Source organism: Herpailurus yagouaroundi, unplaced genomic scaffold, assembly GCF_014898765.1.
Source record: "Herpailurus yagouaroundi ecotype Mexico unplaced genomic scaffold, PumYag 188, whole genome shotgun sequence".
NCBI lineage: Eukaryota > Metazoa > Chordata > Mammalia > Carnivora > Felidae > Herpailurus > Herpailurus yagouaroundi.
The window spans coordinates 14,952,030-14,970,062 of record NW_024412419.1 but is presented as its reverse complement, the minus strand read 5'-3'; the positions used below and the strand labels follow the sequence as shown (position 1 = coordinate 14,970,062).

Here is an 18,033-nt window from a genome sequence, read left to right as displayed (position 1 = left end):
TTCACTGATCTGGAAAGGGTCTTCAGAATTTCATGGGCAGTATTTTTCCTGCATGAGGAGAAATCACAGCCTCGATTGCACTGCTGTTCACGGCTCAAGTTGATTCCTTTTGTAAAAAGTGCAGTCTTAATATCACAGACTGAATTCTGAGTGTTGTGGGCTGGAAATTGGAAGAGACCAGAGCTGAGATGGATGAATGTAGTCTGATGCTATAAGCCCCATTCTACTGAGGCTTTCATAAAATGTCAGGCATTGAAACCACTTGTCACTGAGTGAGAACAGCCCCCTCTCTAGGGAGCATTCTTTTTGCCCTCTGTGTTCCAGCAAATAGTGTGCAACCCCCTTCTGTTGGGGCCACTCGTCCCTGAACTCACAAGTCTTAGGAAGTTCAGAGTCTGGCAACTACTGTGTTCTCAGAGATTAATACAGAGACCTCATGGCCTTTGCAAGGCTCTGTGAGCTGCAGCATTCCTTTGAGGAAATAGGAGGGGCACAGGGTACACTCCATACCTAGTAGGAGAATTTTCTGGGTGTAGTGCTATGGAGGAGGATTTGTTTCTGTGGAGGAGACTTGTGAAATGACACACAGACAAACAAAAAAGTGACAGACATGAATGCGTTTCCTGTCACTTCTTCCTGAAAGTCGGTGTTGATTTTGAGCAAACAAAGAGTAATATCTTTGCTAGTAATAAATAAAACAAATAAAAATAAAACTAATAAGACTAATAAAAACTAACAAAACTCTCATCCCTAGAGTAGTGAGAGTGAGAAAAACCATTAGTTGTGTGTGTGTGTGTGTGTGTGTGAGAGAGAGAGAGAGAGATCTGGCTACTGTACTTTAACAATAATTCCTCTTGACATTATACAAGGTCAGCACGTCACCTCAAGACCACCCTGCTTGAGGATTTGCTCTCCACACAGGGTTGTATGGACTCTTTCGGCTGAGAAATGTCACCCAGCACCTTTCATATTTATGGTGACTCATAAACAGGAAACCAGTCCTGTCCATGACATTGTAACTTTTTTCATATCTCAAATCCTTTTATGAAAATGAAAAAAAAAAAACCCACCAAACAAAACCATAGAACTTAGCTGCCTTATGCTTTCCGAGCCAAAGTAAATATTGCCAAATTAGTAAGGCATACTGAACAAATTAAGCGCTAAATGCAAATTTATCGACTGAAATCCAATGGCGGAGTCGCCAAAGAGCTTACAGTGGTAAAGCGCAGCCCTGTAAGTAGGTGTTTGTGTTGGCGAGTCTCTGCAGAGAGGCATGGGAACAGTAATATAAAAAGAGAGCATTTCTGTTACACCCAAGATGAACAGTTTGCTTTAGAAAGTTCAAGTAAACAGCGTCTAACATATATTCACTGAATTCAGAATCTCAGTTGCTACCAAGAGGGAGATGAAAAAAAAGAAGCTGGCAAAATTTCATTAAAAAAAATCTCATTTGGAAATGTTCAAGTCAGCCTTGTAAATCATTGAATGAGATGGAGACATCCTTCCTCATTTCTGAGCCCTGACTACGTTCCAGCAGTGCATCACTAGGGCAAACAAGAGCTTTTCCCTTAAGGATATTTAAAACCTTACAAAATAAGGAGAAAATTTATCTTCATATTTTCTAATATCTCGAATGGAATAAAATCTTACAAAATAAGATTTATCTTCATATTTTCTAATGTCCCAAATGGATGATGTATCCTTTTAAGTTGTGGGCATCATTTATGATGCCTAAGTTTTGAAAGTTGTATGTGTATTGCTTTGGTTTAATGACTGATTTGGGAGGGGCTGAAGGAGAAAGTGGTTGTGATTGTAACTGCTTCAGTGTTATCCTCTTGACCATGGACTTGGTGACTTCTCTTCCCACTTTGGCCAGATTCTCTTATCCCCTTTAACATGAAAAATCCTAAGATGCACATTTCTGTTTGCATTGAGTGTTCCTCTTCCTCTCCTCCTCCTCGTCCTCCCCCTTCTCCTACTCCTCTCCCTTGCTTCCCCTACCCCCTTTTTATAGCACTGGATCTGCAATGCTAAAACAAAGTCCTGGTCATGTATCTTCCATGAAACTACATTTGATGAGATTTTATTTTATTTTTTAAAAGTTTTAAAAATTTTAATTGAAGTATAATTTATATATAATGTTATATGTTTTGGGTGTGCAACATAGTGACTTGACAATTATGCACATTACAAAATACCATGGTAAATGTATTACATTTACATTTACAATAATATTGACTGTATCCCTTGGATGTTACTTATTCTTCAGTGAAGAGTTCCTACAAGCTTTCTGGGGCTTCCCACATTGTCTTGTCTCTTCTTTTTAATTTTTTTAATGTTCATTTATTTGTTTTGTGAGAGAGACAGAGTGAATGAATGTGAGCAGAGAGGGGCAGAGAGAGAGGGAGAGAGAATCCCAAGCAGGCTCTGCAATGTTAGCACAGAGCTCCATGCAGGGCTCGATCCCACAAACTGTGAGATCATGACCTGAGCTGAAACTAAGTCAGACAGTCAACTGACTGAGCCATCTAGGTGCCCCACCTTGTCTCTTCTTTGACACTAGGCAGGTGAAGAAACCAGGAGACAGGAAAGTCATTTTATCATACGGTACAAATCGGGACTATAATGAAAATACCATAGTGTGCCAAACCTGGATGGATATTTAGAAAGTTGTATTTTATAGAGGAAAAATTAGACGCCCAGAGAGAGATTATCACATGGCCAAAGTAACCAGTGATTCAGTTGCAGAGAAATTATTAGATCAGATTTTCTTCATCTCTTGATTCCTAACCAAAAGACTCAACATACCAGTCTCCCTCCCACCCACTTACTGTTGAGAGGTCTTTTCTATACATAACATTCTCTTCCCACACCCAGCAACATAGAGTAGCAGAGCTAAATATCTCCTTCTCCATGCCATTCTCTTTCTCAAGGAAATCTACTGGTCTTCCACTGCAGAGGAAATCAAGGATAAACTCCTCAAGCATTTTGGGTTTTGAAGCTGAGGGTAGCCCTGGCCCTGGTTGGCCAAAACATTAGACAAGCTGAGAATTGTCTTGTGGCAGAAAGATAGCAAGAGAATTGCAAAGCAGAAATAGGCCTAGCTATGACCCCCGGAGGAAGGGAAATTTATAAATATTTGGTGGGTGGAAATGAAAATGGGTTATAAATTATATTTTCCTACATGACATTTCCTAAGAAATCAGCCAGGGTTACATTTTTTAGAAGAATTTAGATAGTCAAAGAAATGAAAATCAGCTTGATGCATTTTATTTGCATGGTATAATTTCAGTTAACTAGCTTCAACCACACAATCAGCTGGCAATACCTTTGGTTCAGAGGCCCACACAGCACAATAGACAACATCATATATGCAGCTTAGTATACCTGGGGCATTCTGCATTTATCTTAGATTGCTTTCTAGGTCAAAAGTCTAGGTTAATGAGCATTTCCACTCATACTCAGAACATGTCCCTGGAATGCGGGAAAAACTTGAATTGTTAGCAACAACAACAAATTCTTTTGGACTCGTTTTAACCAGAAGCAATATAAAAAAAGTGTAATAATTTCAGAACACTAACAATATGCAAATCTCTTAATAAAAGTAAGAAAAGATTACTGTTATTACAGCTGAGTTCTTAATGATCCCTCCCTTGACTAAATATTAGAATAGGTCTGCCTATGGCCTTGGTTCTTGGTGTAAGAATCCATAGTCATCACCTAGCTACTCTCCACCTGAATGAGCCTATTCAAAACAATGGTCTTCTCCAGGGGCTACATGTTACACCATCAAATGATTGGGTGTTTCTGTGAAGTAGAAGGTACAGTGTGTTAATGCATATTGGCTATTGGAGAGTTCTGTTGAGTAGATGACTTCTAATATGTGGTGTTTCAATAATAGTAACTAATTTTACTCTTTTCCCATGGGGTGATCTGCCCCAGAATAGTCTTAGGTAGACTATTCTTACCTCCAAGGGTAATGGCTTAGATTCATCAAGCTACGGATGTGAAAGTGCTACACATAAGCTGCAGAGAACTATTGATTTGAAGAGATATGTTTATTTGAGTGGATACTGACAGAGATGCTGTGGGCAACTTAAAATCTATGCTTACCTTGAAATCTAGCCCCTGTGGAAGCATATAGAGGACATAGTGGGGTTTTTATTCCAGGGCAGTTTTCTAAAGCTGTGATCAGGGGTAGAATGGCTGGACGTAGAATGGACTGAGCACTGAATCACTATCTTGGCCACAAGAGTGACCACCAATCCCTGAGGAGCGACCTCCTCTCCAGTCTTGGAGAGAACTTAGCGGTGGGGCCCAGAGCAAAGCTAAGAAGCCCCAGAGAGCTCAAAGATCCTGTAGGAAAGGGCCAGGTCATCACGCCCTGCACTTTCTCTGCCAGTTCTCCTCTGGGTCTCCTTTCAGACCTCCATCAAGTCTGTCTTCAGAGTTTCCCAGGGCACATGGATGCAATCTAAACTCATCATGTGAATCTAAGTAAACCACTTAATCCAATGCCTGGCATATTTAAGGACTTAATAAATATCTATCATTAATCTTCTTGTGCTAAAATCATCATCATCATCATCTCCTCATTAATTTAAACCTTACAACATACTTGTCAGTTTCTTTGAGAAAAAAATAAAAGCCAATCTCACACTTAAAACTAGTAAATAAATTATTTATAGTTTGTCTTACAGGACAAAATCTAAATAACTCTACATTAAAAAGAACATCAGTTACACTTCAGAAAATTCACTCAATGTGTTGAAAACATTCCTTTTGTTGCCTGTATAAATTTTGTAGTTAAAGACATCCTCAGGAGAGGTAACATACAGGTATCTGGGCTCCGCAATCAGGCTCCTTTCTGCCTGAGAGTGTTCTCCCTTCCAAGTATATACCTCTCATTTTTCACACTATATGGTGACATTTTTGAGGACATAAACCTCATGTCTATTTTTCTACCTTTTGTACAGTCTCTGACACAGGACTTCACGTATAGTAGGCATTCAGGAAAACCTCTGTGATGAGTGGATGAGTCTGAGAGCCACCGGGATTTGGGCTGGACCAGCAGCATCTTCACTGAATTGAATGCGAAGACCGATAATTCTGTGGGCTGTCCACAGTCATGCATTTCTATAAAACTCCATTTTACCACCCACAAAAACACATTTGACGCGGCTGAATGTGTACATATGCACCTGCACACTCACACCCGTGCATGAGTGTGCATCCTAGTGCCCCCCAAGGGATGACATTCACCTCTTCTGCACCCAAACTCGACGCTCCCCCATCCATATTCACAGCCAAGTATCCCCCCCAACACACAGCGGCACAGACACATGTGAGCCACTACGGGATGGCACCCGCACACATGCAAACCTGCGTGCCCTCCAGATGACTTTGAAGCTGGGACTGAGAGTAGGGAAACACCCTGAATCCTGGCTGCTGTGGCAGTCACAACACATCACGTTAAAAAAAAAAATTCTCGTTATTCCCTGGAGACTGCAGGCTGACTTCCGAGTTTTAAAGGACCCCCAAAACTGACTCTCCTCTGACTTTGCTCGGGGCTAGTTCCTGAACAATACATAAATTGTCAGGATCAACGAGAAGAGTACACTGTGTTCTCTAAGTGCCTTTAGGACCAGTGTCTCCACCTCCCAAGACAATATTACTATTGTCTCCAACACTCAAGCCTGTTGTTTTATCTTTGAGGAAGTTTATTCCTAGATAGAGATCTTCAAACACCAGCTGAAAATGGAGGCATTGACAGACTGGCTCACATTTATTGCTGCTGTATAAGAGAACCATTTAAAAGCTGGTGGAGTTTTCCTCCTCAGCAAATACAGCCACTTACTCTGGTCAAGCCATCTGCCTTTCTAGAAGGCTCAGGACTTAGGAATCAGCCCAGTTATGAGCAGAATCCACAGAGCTGTAAAGGCCAACAGGGAAGGGAAAGAGTTTAAACTTTAACTTCTTCAGACATCATGGAACCATCACAAAAATGAATCAGAAACACCCAACGGAGAGCATTTTTCACAGTCACTGTGCAGATGACAGAAGATAAGAAATGTCAGTAAAGGTGGAAAGTTCTATACTGATAACATCTTCTACCTTGTGGATAGAGACACTATTTCTCAGGAGTTCGCTGGATAGTTCACATCACTGGTTTTCTTCTGACCTACAGAAACAGAAAGAAAAATGTATCCAAAAATCACTGTTAGGAGACATATTGTCCACTCCCTGCCCCTGGTTCTGGAATGCTGAGTTCAGAGAGCCCCAGCCCCAACACTTGTCTTTTTTTCTTGAGGAAGAAGAACCAAGAACATGAAAAGAGAGGGACTTGTTTACAGTGACCTATAATGTAGCAGCCAAGTGAAATCTTGTACCCAGTTTTGGACTCTCATTTTAAGGTTTTTTTATTTCTGTTCCCCCCACCAGGCCATGCTATTCCCTCTCTCATTTAATCCTCCTCCATGACCGCTGGAGATTAGGCATCCTTCCAGTGAAAATGATTGCTCACTCAGTCTCATTCTGCACTTCAAGCGTTACTTTATTCTCATGTTTGCTATGATGATTTGTGCAGGGTTTTAATTAACTTTTCAATGAATTCGGTAAAGAAGCAGTTAAAAATGAATTAGTTTGTGATTAAAAAAAAAAAGGGTCCTTTGGGGCACCTGGGTGACTCAGTGGGTTGAGCGCCGACTTCAGCTCAGGTCGTGATCTCACAGTCCGTGAGTTTGAACCCCGCATCGGGCTCTGTGCTGACAGCTCAGAGCCTGGGGCCTGCTTTGGATTCTGTGTCTCCCTTTCTCTCTCTGCCCCTCCCCCTTGTGTTCTCTCTCTCTCTCTCTCAAAAATAAAATAAACATAAAAAATGTTTTAAAAAAATTTATAAAAGGTCCTTTATCCTAGAGACCTGAGGACTTTTAGAACAAGGTTTTCCTTCTAGTAAAGGAAGAGAATCTTATTTTTCCTTCCCTTTGTTCCAGGTATGGATGGGTCAATCTCCTGATGTCTCTATCAGGTGACTGCAGAACCATGGGCAGAGCATGTGTAGTGGAGATACTCTCGGGCTTTTGTCTCATACCAAAGACCAGGAATCTAAAGCTGTTTCAATCGTTTAGGCACCTAGAGTGGAAAGTCATATCAGTCTCCTGATATGGTCTGCCAGGCTCTAATCTTTGGATAACTATCTGCTACCCACTGGTAGACAGAACTGGACAGGTTCTTAGAGGCCATGAGATCCAACCCATTTTATGAGTGGAGAAACTTAGTGCCATAAATGGTATGGTAGTCAGAATGGTGGCCCTCCCAAAAATGTCCATGTTCTAATCCCAGAACTTGTGAATATGCTACCTTACATGGTAAAAGCGTCTCTGTAGATATGAGTGAATATAGAATAAAGTTAGGGATCTTGAGGTGGGGAGATTATCTTGGATTATCCATGTTGCCCAGTGCAATCAAAGAGTCCTTATAAGGGGAAGAGGGAGGCAGGCGAGTGAGAGTTTGAAGAGAAGTGAACATGGAAGTAAAGGTCAGGGTGATGTAATTGCTGGCTGGGAGTCACCTGCCAAGGAATGTGGGCATCCTCTAGAATCTTGAAGAGCTAAGGAAATGAATTCTCCCCTAGAGCCTCCCTGCGGGCACCTTGACTGCAGCTCCATGGGACCCATTTCAGACTCTTGATCTCTAGAACTCTATAGTCATAAGTCTGTATTGTTGTAAGCTACTACACTTGTGGTAGCTTGTTATAGCAGCAACAGAAAGCAGATGCAGGGAATAGGAAAAACTGGGACAAGGACATCCCTTCTATCTGCTTCCTTGGTCTGGAAACCTTCTCTCTTCAGCCCCTTTCTTTGGTTGACCAACTGCTGTCGTGTTCAACCTTAGCCGAGGATGTGTTATAGCAGAGCCTCCCTTCGGCTTGATTCAGAACCTTACCTCAGTTCTCCTACAGTTCCCCGTGTCTTCTATGGAATATTCCACGTTGTGGGCTGTGAGACTGAGTTTTTCCCCTCCCCCAACTGACTGTGGACTCCGCAAGGGCATCAACTAGCGTCATTCATTCTTTGATCACCAATCTCTAACACAGGAGAGTCTTGATTGGTTCTGAGTGAATACATCAAAGAATACACAAAATATATTTTTTAAACTCAGCATTTTGAAGCTTTTTAGCAATCATTAATGAATAAATGTATTTTCTCTGAATATTTTTGCCTTTTTTTCTTTTTTCCCCCCCTTCTCATCCAGGCAAGTTTGAAGATGACTGCGGAGACTGTAAATTCAGGAGTGTTAACTGTGGAGTGACAGGAACCTGGAGACAGGCTCAGAATTGCTGATCCCAGGCAGGACTTGTGCCTCAAGCTCCTCACAAAGGGGCTTCCTTAAGCTTGTCACTGAGTTGTCCCAGCAACCTGGAAAAACAGCTCCCCTCTTTGAGGTGGTAGACCAGTTTTCTGATATTCCCCAACCCCCAGACTATCAAGTTCATCTCCCCAAAAGGGAAGCTTTTTTTCTAAGATGGTGAGAAAACACCAATGCCAGATATCATCTGGTTTCTGTTGAGGGGCTCCAAAACTCTGTCATGGGCTAATTGTTTCTATTCATACACATGAAGATAACCATGAATGGAGATCTGTCACCAGCTCCTGGTTCTTGATATCACTGGATTGACCTAGGCATATGGGTTATTTTGGAGAAGCTAGTCCTTTGTTTTCTAGGCTCTTCTATGGCACATACTCATGATTCCTGCAGGGGCCTTTGGTGGCTTCTTGAGTATCTCAGACCCTTAGGAGACAATAGGGTTCCTTTACCTCATTCCTTCAGTCTGGAAGTTGTGGGGCTGTTTCTGTCACCCAGCTCCTTCACTTTAACCTCTGTGGATGTGGCTCCTGCTCAGGGTTTAAAGGGTGCAGCTCATATGCCACCACCAGGAAGTATCTAGATACTGGTGAGATAGGAACTCAAATTGCTGGCTGCTCCATTCTCTTTACCAATATTTATTTCCACTTTGCAGATGAAAACAATTTATTATGAAAGCATGCTGATAGCCTGAAATAACCTGAAGTGGGCACAGTCTTGTGAAATACTTGGCAAGGAAATAAATACATATTCAGCCACTGAAACCAAAAGGTTTATTGCCTAGGAGGGGCTCCATGGAAACTCCTTCGCAAGGATATGTCTAAAGCAGTTATTTTCCTGACTTTGGTCTTTAGTATATCACTCAAGAAGACAAGATTCTGGAGAACCACGTGGAAAGGCGCTCAATGACTAGGTGAACTTGGAAAAAGTGGCCTTGGATGTCTCTCACAAATTTACAACACACCCTAGAAAAATCTACAGCACAGAAACCTATTTACATTTGTTTAACTCAGAATTTCCTATTTCCCCATGAAAATTTCCCTGCACAGAATACCTGTTAATATGTCACAGAATCAGTGTTCTGCAGCCCACATTTTGTGAATCCCCACATCTTGAGAAGCTTTCTCCAGGCTTCTTGGAGAGGTAGGCTTCCTTATCAGACTTTCTAAGTTGCACATGTTTATCATTTATGAGACAAGTGTCAGAGACCATCTCAGTTAATATAGCAACTTTGAGGTAGCTATTAAGCCTTCAATCAGTAGTTAATTACATAATTGATATTAGTTATCTACTATGGCATGACCCCAGGGCAAGTTTGTTATTACCTTTATTTTATAGGTGTAGATGGGGAAACTGAGTCCCAGGAAAGGTAAATAATCTATCCGAAGTCACATGATCTTCAGGTAATAGAGCCAGAAAGAAAATCCAGTTTCTCCGATTCCCAGTCTTTGGTTGTTTCCACTTTTTTCAGACTGCAGAGGAGTTACTACTGCCATTCTTGCACCAACATCACTCTAGAAGTTCAGAACAGGGTTGCTAAAGAGGTCTTTTTTATGAACTTGATTGAGATCTTGTCCTTCCTCATCTCCCAGCCTGTGCTTTCCCTGCGTCCAGCTCTGAGTTAGAGGAGGGAGGTTGGAGAGTTACTTTTTTAAAGATGTTTTTATTTATTTTTGAGAGAGCACAAGCAAGGAAGGAGCATAGAGAGAGGGGGACAGAGGAACTGATGTGGGCTCTGCACTGACAGCAGCGAGCCTGATGTGGGGCTTGAACTCACAAACTGAACCACAAGATCATGACCTGAGCTGAAGTCGGGACACTCAACTGACTGAGCTACCCAGATGCCCTGCAAATCACTCAAGTAGAGAGACCCACTCAGACCTGGGGAGAAGGAGTCATGTCCACATGACGCTCAGAACCCCAGTGGCTTTTGCATTTGCATATCCCAAAGACGGGAAGCAAGATGGCTTAACTCAAGACCTTTGAATCTCCCCCTCCTTGGCTGCTATGTAAGAGATTCTCTCCCAGACACGAAGCTTCAAGATGATCATTCTAATGGATTCCGAAGCACAGTGTGTAGAGTGGGAAGCCTTTGGACTCTGGGTTTCCTGTGTTGTGGTCTAAAACCTGTTCAGTCAAGTCGAATTGTACTGGTATTCTGCAGTTTGTGTTGGGAGCCCATGGCCAGCTGTTTATTATTTTAAAAACTCTGGGTTGCTGCCTTTATGCATGGGGGTGGGAGGGCAGCCTACTGTGCAAGGCGGCTGCCACCTTCTTCTGGGAATGACAATGTTGCTCTGTATACTCCACGGGGGCCCCTCAGGCAGAGCTACCGCATTCCGGAGCTCTACCCAGCCAGATGAACAGAGACTATTTCATCTCACCAGTTATCGAGACAAAGTCAGGGCTCTAGCAATTGTGTTCCTCCCTGTCATATAACCTTTTCATGAGGAAGACCCCACGAAGGCCTTGAGACCAGGACCCTCACAGCTTCACCAGAGTACTGGGGAAACGTGTTCACACTGGGCTTTATGAAACACACTCTTGCCTTCCTCACCTTTCAAAATGTGTCCCTGCTGGGTGCCCCATGGTAAGAATGTCTCAGTGTCCCACTGGAACATTTGTTATTGCCCAATCCAGCTCAACACCCCTTCCAGCCATGTCCCAAGAAGCCAGCGCTGAACACTTGAAATAAAACAGAGCGATGTCCTCGAGCTGTAAATGCCTCCCAAAGACAAACGGACAGAACTTCATTGTTTCAGGGAAGAAGGCGCCTCACATAGCGGTCACATTGTGGTTACCGGGGGCCCGATGATTAATCCACAGAGAGGATGTGCAGGAGAGAGGAGCTGGCATCATTCCTGCAGATGAAGATTCTTTACAATTTCATGTCTCTGACTGAACATGTGCCCCAGAAACACAAGATTTCCATTGTTAAGGTCTCTTTGGTGACCTCATTTTCCCAGTCGTGAGTTGGCATGTAAGTAATTACCTTTTCTGTCTGCACAGGGATACCGTGTTCCTGAAACTTAAGTGTTTCACACTTTAAAATATACATTGTGCTGCTTATAATTATGCTTCTGAAGGGGCACACTTACAGCGATTTATGAAATTTCTAATTTAGAAATGGGCTATGAGTCACTAGTGCATGGAGAAATTAGCAAAATCAGATACTGATCAGTGTACATATATACTCAGCATAAATAATTAGATTATTTTTAGAATCAATTTTTTAAAAGCTCTGTGCTAAGCTCTTTTAAAGGCACTCCAGAAGATTCCAGCAGTATCCACCAATGTCTACCATGGCTCTTGTCCATTGCATGATCACCACTGGGGGAGGTGGACTCTCTTACAATGGCAAATACTGTATGTGAGGGGCCGACGCAGATGTCATGATGATGCTGATGGGTGAAAATCCACAGTTCTGTCACTTACTAGTACTGGGCCGAGGACAACTTCTCTGAGCTTCTGTTCCCTCATCCAGGTATAAGGAATAAGTCATAAACTATGTATATAAGATGCCCTTGCACATACAGCTTATTGGAGTAACCTCTTAAATATGAATTTCAGCTCAGGGTGACACTATGATTTGGGACTGTTGTGGAAGTTTTTAGACATGGTTTCAGAGATTGTGCCTCTCAGGTCACTTTCAGAACTCGTGGGCTAAATGGACAGTATAATAGGGATGGTTATGGGAGTGGTGCAGGAAGCAGTGGGGGAATGGATTGGTTACCAGAATGAGGGAGATGAGTCTCAGAGAGTTCGTATTTATGTACCAGCTGACTGGGTCTTTGACCCAGCTCCTTTACTGCCAAGATTAAATGGATGCTAGAGCCTTTGGGGGGACCCACGTCAGAGGGCACTGCCTCTGGGTCTATGTCCAGAAGCTAGCTCTCCGTCAAGGCAGACTGAGATAAGATGTCACCTGTTTTTATAACCTCCCATCACACAAGCCAGGTCTAAAGCTCAGAAGACAACCCAGAGAGAGTTGTGTCCCTTTGTTTTGAGCTCAAGGGCTTTTTAATGCCATCAAATGTCTCCTTGTTCCCTTGTTGTGCAACAGGGCATGCAGCTCTGAATGGGACCTTTTGTAACTGGAAATTCCACAGTTCCAGCTGCCCCTGACTCTCGTCCATGCCAGACGACATCCCCAGAGACTTTGAAGTTGCATGTTTGAATGAAGCACAGCCCCACCCCACCTCTCACCCTATGTGCCTGCCCACAGTATCAGTCAGACTCTGGGAGAGCAGTGGGACCAGCTTCTGGCTACCAACAGGTAAGAGCTAGAGCTAGGGGGCCGGTGCTGCCCCGCCAGTCAGCTCTCCTAGTGTCTGGAGCTACAAGGATAGCACTTCCAGCAGCTCTATCTTAAGGAGGGACTGGGCTCATCTTGAGGGAATCCATCTAAGTCTCTTCTGAATCCTGGTTAGGCTGTCTTACCTGATGTAGACCCAAGCAGCCCTAGCCACATCGTGCCTGAAGTCAGCACAGCATCTGCTTTGCCTGCAGCCCCTGCTTTCCTGATTTGAAATTTTTTAAGTTTATTTTTGAAAGAGAGAGAGAGAGACGCAGAGGTGAGCAGGGGAGGGGCAGAGATAGAGGGAGACACACAGAATCCGAAGCGGGCTCCAGGCTCTGAGCCGTCAGCACAGAGCTCGATGTGGGGCTCGAACTCACCAAGTGTGAGATCATGACCTGAGGCGAAGTCGGACGCTTAACCGACTGAGCCACCCAGGTGCCCTACCTGCTTTCTTGATTTGTATGTGAAGAGATATATAGCCGTGTGGATTGAAAGCACATCAAAGCACAGAGATTGCTTTGTACTTAGTAGGAGAGGAGAAAAGAGTGGCATTTATTGAGCACATGCAATCTAACTGGCTGTTTGGTACTAAATTTTATTTATTTATTTATTTATTTATCATTAAAAAAAATTTTTTTTTAACGTTAATTTATTTTTGAGACAGAGAGAGACAGAGCATGAACAGGGGAGGGTCAGAGAGAGAGGGAGACACAGAATCTGAAACAGGCTCCAGGCTTTGAGCTGTCAGCACAGAGCCCAACGCGGGGCTTGAACTCACGAACCTGAGCCGAAGTTGGACGCTTAACCGGCTGAGCCACCCAGGTGCCCCACTAAATTTTATTTAAACATCACAACAAACACCATGAGGCCATCTCCATTTGCACAGATGAGGAAATTGAAGATCAGAGACTATGAAGTTTGCCCAGGTCTTTCTAGACACTAAGTGGAGAGATGAGATTCAAACTATGGTCTATTTAGCTCCAAGATAGACTCTTTCTTTTAGAGCATCATTATTTTCAGATCCCTTTCCCGCTGAGACTAATTATTAATAAGCCTTCCTCCTGGGCCAGCTCCTTCAGTGATGTGTCTTAAGCAGAGACATTCTGACTTGGCCCCCTCTAGCTCTTTCCTTTCCTCCCTGACAATCATTTCCCTGGCCCTCTCTAAATGCCCAGAGGCCTCAGGTTCTCCCTATTTCTCCCTCAGTGCCCCAGCCAGAATGTATCTGAGATCCTTCATTCATGTTCCAAAGGCATAAAGGACATTTAGAGAAGAGCTTCCTGTGCACGCACTGTCCAAACTCAAAATAGGGATTTAAAACCATCAGCACAGGGGAAGACTGTTGTGGAGTAGCATCCAGGTCTGATTGTGTTTTATACTACAGGAATCCAGCACAGTGTTGTGCCTATGCAAGGATAGATGAATGAGTGGAGCTCTGAGAGATGAGGCCCCTGGTGGAAGGGCGCTTGAGGACATCAGGCCACTTTCCTTGCATCTATGAAGTCATACCATGTTGGCTGACACCTCATAAGCCTGGACACAATGCAAGTATCCCAATATGTTAAACTTATTTGTCCATTTACAATTTCATTCGATGTTTACTGAGCACCAACTTTCTGTTAGGTCATGCTGGGGAAGATAGCAGAATGGAAAAATGTAGTCTCTGTCTCAACAATCCAGGTGGGAGAAGACTTGAGTTTCATGCAGAAAGCAAGATAGCAAGGAATGGACACTTATCTCATCTTGAGAGATATCTATGAGAAGACTTCCTGAGTGGGATGGCTTTGAGTTGTTACAAGGATGTAGTAAGAAATAAAAATCCGTAAAGGCATTAAGCAACAACCACAGCAACACTGTTTTTTTCTATATTCACACCAACATTTCTGACATCAGATGTGTGGGTTTTTCCACACCAAGCAATTCTCTAGTTCTCGGCAGTCACCAGTTGAGTGTCCTACAATTTAAATTCCTACACTAACTGGACAGACCACACAGGTTAAGAGCTTAGTCCACAAGACTGTCCCCCACTTCATAAACCAGTTGCAAGGCCTGGGTTGTCACCTGTACTTCTAACTGACTGGCCATAAACGGGGGTTCCCACAACTCCTCCTTGGATTGGTACATTTGCTAGAACAGGTCACAGAACTTGGGAAAACAGTTTACTTACTAGTGTACCAGTTTATTATAAAAGGATACAACTCAGGAATAGCAAGAAGGAAGAGAAGCAAGCATAGGGCAAGGTGGGAAGGGGTTCATGGAGCTTCCATGCCCTCTCTGGGTTCACCACCCTCCCAACACCTCAATGTGTTCACTAACCAGGAAACTCTCTCTACCCTGTTGTTTGGGGCTTTTGTGGGGGATTCATTACATAGGCATGGTTGCTTAAATCATTGGCCACCGGTAATTGAAAATCTCCAGCCCCTCTCCCCTTCCTGAGGAGGTTGAGGAAGGGACTGAAAGTTACAACCCTGTAATCACATGGCTGGTTCTCCTGGAAGCATCCCTCCATCTTTTGGAGCTTTCCACAAGTCACCCCATTAGTATAAACTCACGTATGGTTGAAAGGGATATATTATGAAAAATAAAGGATGTTCCTTTCTCCTCTATCACTCAGGAAACTCCAAGAGTTTGGCAGTTCTGTGCCAGGAATTGGGAACAAAGATCAAGTATACACTTCTTATTATATTACAGTATCACAGCTTTCCATGCAGAGGGGGCAGAGCAATTAAAGCAGAGCAGGTGTGAAAAAAAAATGTGAGGTGTGGCTATAATAACGAATTTCTGTGAGAGGGTGGGAATGAGCTTGAACAATCAGTAGCAGCCTTGCTGTGTTAATGAGTTTGAAACTATATTATTCTCTTGTGGGGGCATGGATAGTAATTATACTTTACACACATAGAATGATTCTGTGAGCAGTAAGCACTCTGCTTTATGTGAATGATCTCATTAAATATTTGCTACCACTCTGACTTGGGTACTCTTACTAGTTCCACATGATATATGAATAAACTGAAGGACAAAGCCACACAGATAGTCCATGTCAGAAAGTTTTAACCACCATACCCTTCTGCCTCTAAGAGATATGATGGAGTGAGCTCCCCAGAAATGGAGGTTATCCCCTCTGAGGACAAGCAACTCATGGACATAAAGGACAAATTATAACCTCAAGCCCTGGCTTGGTAGCTGTGCTCGCAAAGATCCAGCTCCAGATGACACTGCCAGGATGGCAAGAACCATTGTGCTGGCCTGGCTGGCTCATCAAATGGGCTTAGATTTGTGTGTTCAACATTTAGGAGACATTTAATCTAGTGGAAGCCAAGAACACGTGGAAAATGACCTCGTTGGCTCAGGGCTGAAGTTGAAATGCCTGGCTTGAATTTTGGCTTCACCTGCCCCTTCCTCTTTTCCGGCTGCTCCTGTGGCCATGTGGCCCAATCCCAAGGCCACTATAGAGTAGTCTGTGCACAGAGTTGTAGCTCCTGGCCACCTCATGTATCTACTTTGCTCCATTACAGAATCCACTAATTTGAGTAACAATCTGTAAAATTATCCAAGAAGACCAAAGTTGAGACATTGCTAATGTGTGAAAAGGTTCCCTGCTATGAGAAAAACTGGAAGGAGATGTGATTCATTGAAAAATTTTGCTGAAAGGCCCAAATAATCATTTGGGGTGCAACATTTCTACATTAGTTCATATATATATATATATATATATATATATATATTTTTTTTTTTTTTGGCAGAAAACTCATATATCTTCTTTTCTCTACCAGCCCAGTGAAGCAGGCAAGTATTCTTTTCCTTTTTTGCAGGTGAGAAATCTGAAACTCAGAAAGTGACTAACAGAGCCAGGCTTTCCAAATCAAATCTGTTTGACTTTTCCTTCAGTACTTCTCCTTGTTGGCAGTGCTTTTCCTAGTCCTTCGAATCCAGGCCAAATGCTCTCTCTTCCACCTGAAATGATGCTGCTTAGTTTGTCGATCAGCAAGGATGGTGTTCTGCTTGCTTGCACCAGTGTGACATTTTTGTTCATTAATGGATAGCACCTTTCTGATTGGTCGATGACAATGTCATAGTAGTTATTAAATATTTTGATTATTGCTTCTGTTTTTATATAAATATGTAATATTTCTACTACATTACTTTAATTCGAAAAGGATTTATGGCTGTTTATAAAAATACCACAAACCAGCAGGATAGCATCTATCAGAAGTAGATAACAGTAGGGGCCGCTGGGTGGCTCAGTCGGTTGGGCGTCTGACTTAGGCTCCAGTCATGATCTCACAGCTTGTGAATTCGAGCCCAGCGTCGGGCTCTGCGCTGACAGCTCAGAGCCTGAAGTCTGCTTTGGATTCTGTGTCTCCCTCTCTCTCTGCCCCTCCCCTGCTCGCACTCTGTCTCTCTCTCAAAAATAAACATTAAAAAAAATTTTAATAAAAGTAGACAACAATAAGATAACATCTATCAGAACTAGGTAAAGAAGCAAAAAGTAATACAAGGATAGAAAGATAAATTTATGCAGGAATGAGACCACCACAAAAGTGTAGATTGTAAGTCTGAGACACTTGCTAGAGAAGAGATGAGCTACTTGTTGGATTCTAAACCTGCCAGGAGCCAATGGCAGAAGAAATAGTGATTGGTTACGATGCACTGTATCTTCAAGAAAAACTAAATGAAAAGCGTATCTTAAAGTTATCTTCCCTAGACCCCTCAGAAATAGATCACTAATTTAATTAATACTATTCCCATGATATCTATGGAGTGGTCAGGACGGCAATGAGTTTCAAAGGGTCATTCCATGGGCTGCTTGACTGACAGCCCCAATATCCTGCACATGTCTCTATTGCCTTGAGTTGTCTGGTGACCTTTGGGGCAGATTTGCCTTCTCTCTCTACTTATAGTTTCTCTGATTAGATTCAAAGTTTCCTTGGAAAATTACCAAAAACAGTAACTTTTTAAAACTAGAAAAATAAGAGTTAAACAACAACTGAGGGGATGGGAATACCAGGTTCTGCTCTAAGATTTTACATTTCTTACCTAACTGAGCTCCTTTGTCCACAAGACAGGAAAGCCAAGTCGTGTCCATTGCCTTCTGACCTAACAGGTGGATAATATTACAGATGTTCCTGGAATTCTTGTCAACTTCAGACAGAAAGTAGTGCAATTCTTATGCCCATTCATTGCCACTTATTCCTTCATCCTTTTATCAGAAGTGTGTAGAAAGTGACTGTGTGCCTGCCCTGCAGACATAGATGTGGGTATGACATAGTGCTATCCTGGAAGGGCTCATGCAATGAAAAAGAAGACAAAAATGCTCATGGATGATCATAGCACAACACAAGAAGCACCGTAATGGGGATATGTACAAT

At 42.8% G+C, this 18,033-nt stretch overlaps 1 long non-coding RNA gene across 1 annotated transcript; it reads left to right on the top strand.

Annotated features, from left to right (window-relative positions):
• The first annotated feature begins 11,352 nt into the window (after window positions 1-11,352).
• Window positions 11,353-15,633, top strand: LOC121044154 (uncharacterized). The gene is made up of 3 exons (XR_005797169.1): window positions 11,353-11,848; window positions 12,428-12,640; window positions 14,049-15,633. It is a non-coding gene; the product is annotated as an uncharacterized LOC121044154 (long non-coding RNA).
• The last annotated feature ends 2,400 nt before the right edge of the window (window positions 15,634-18,033 follow it).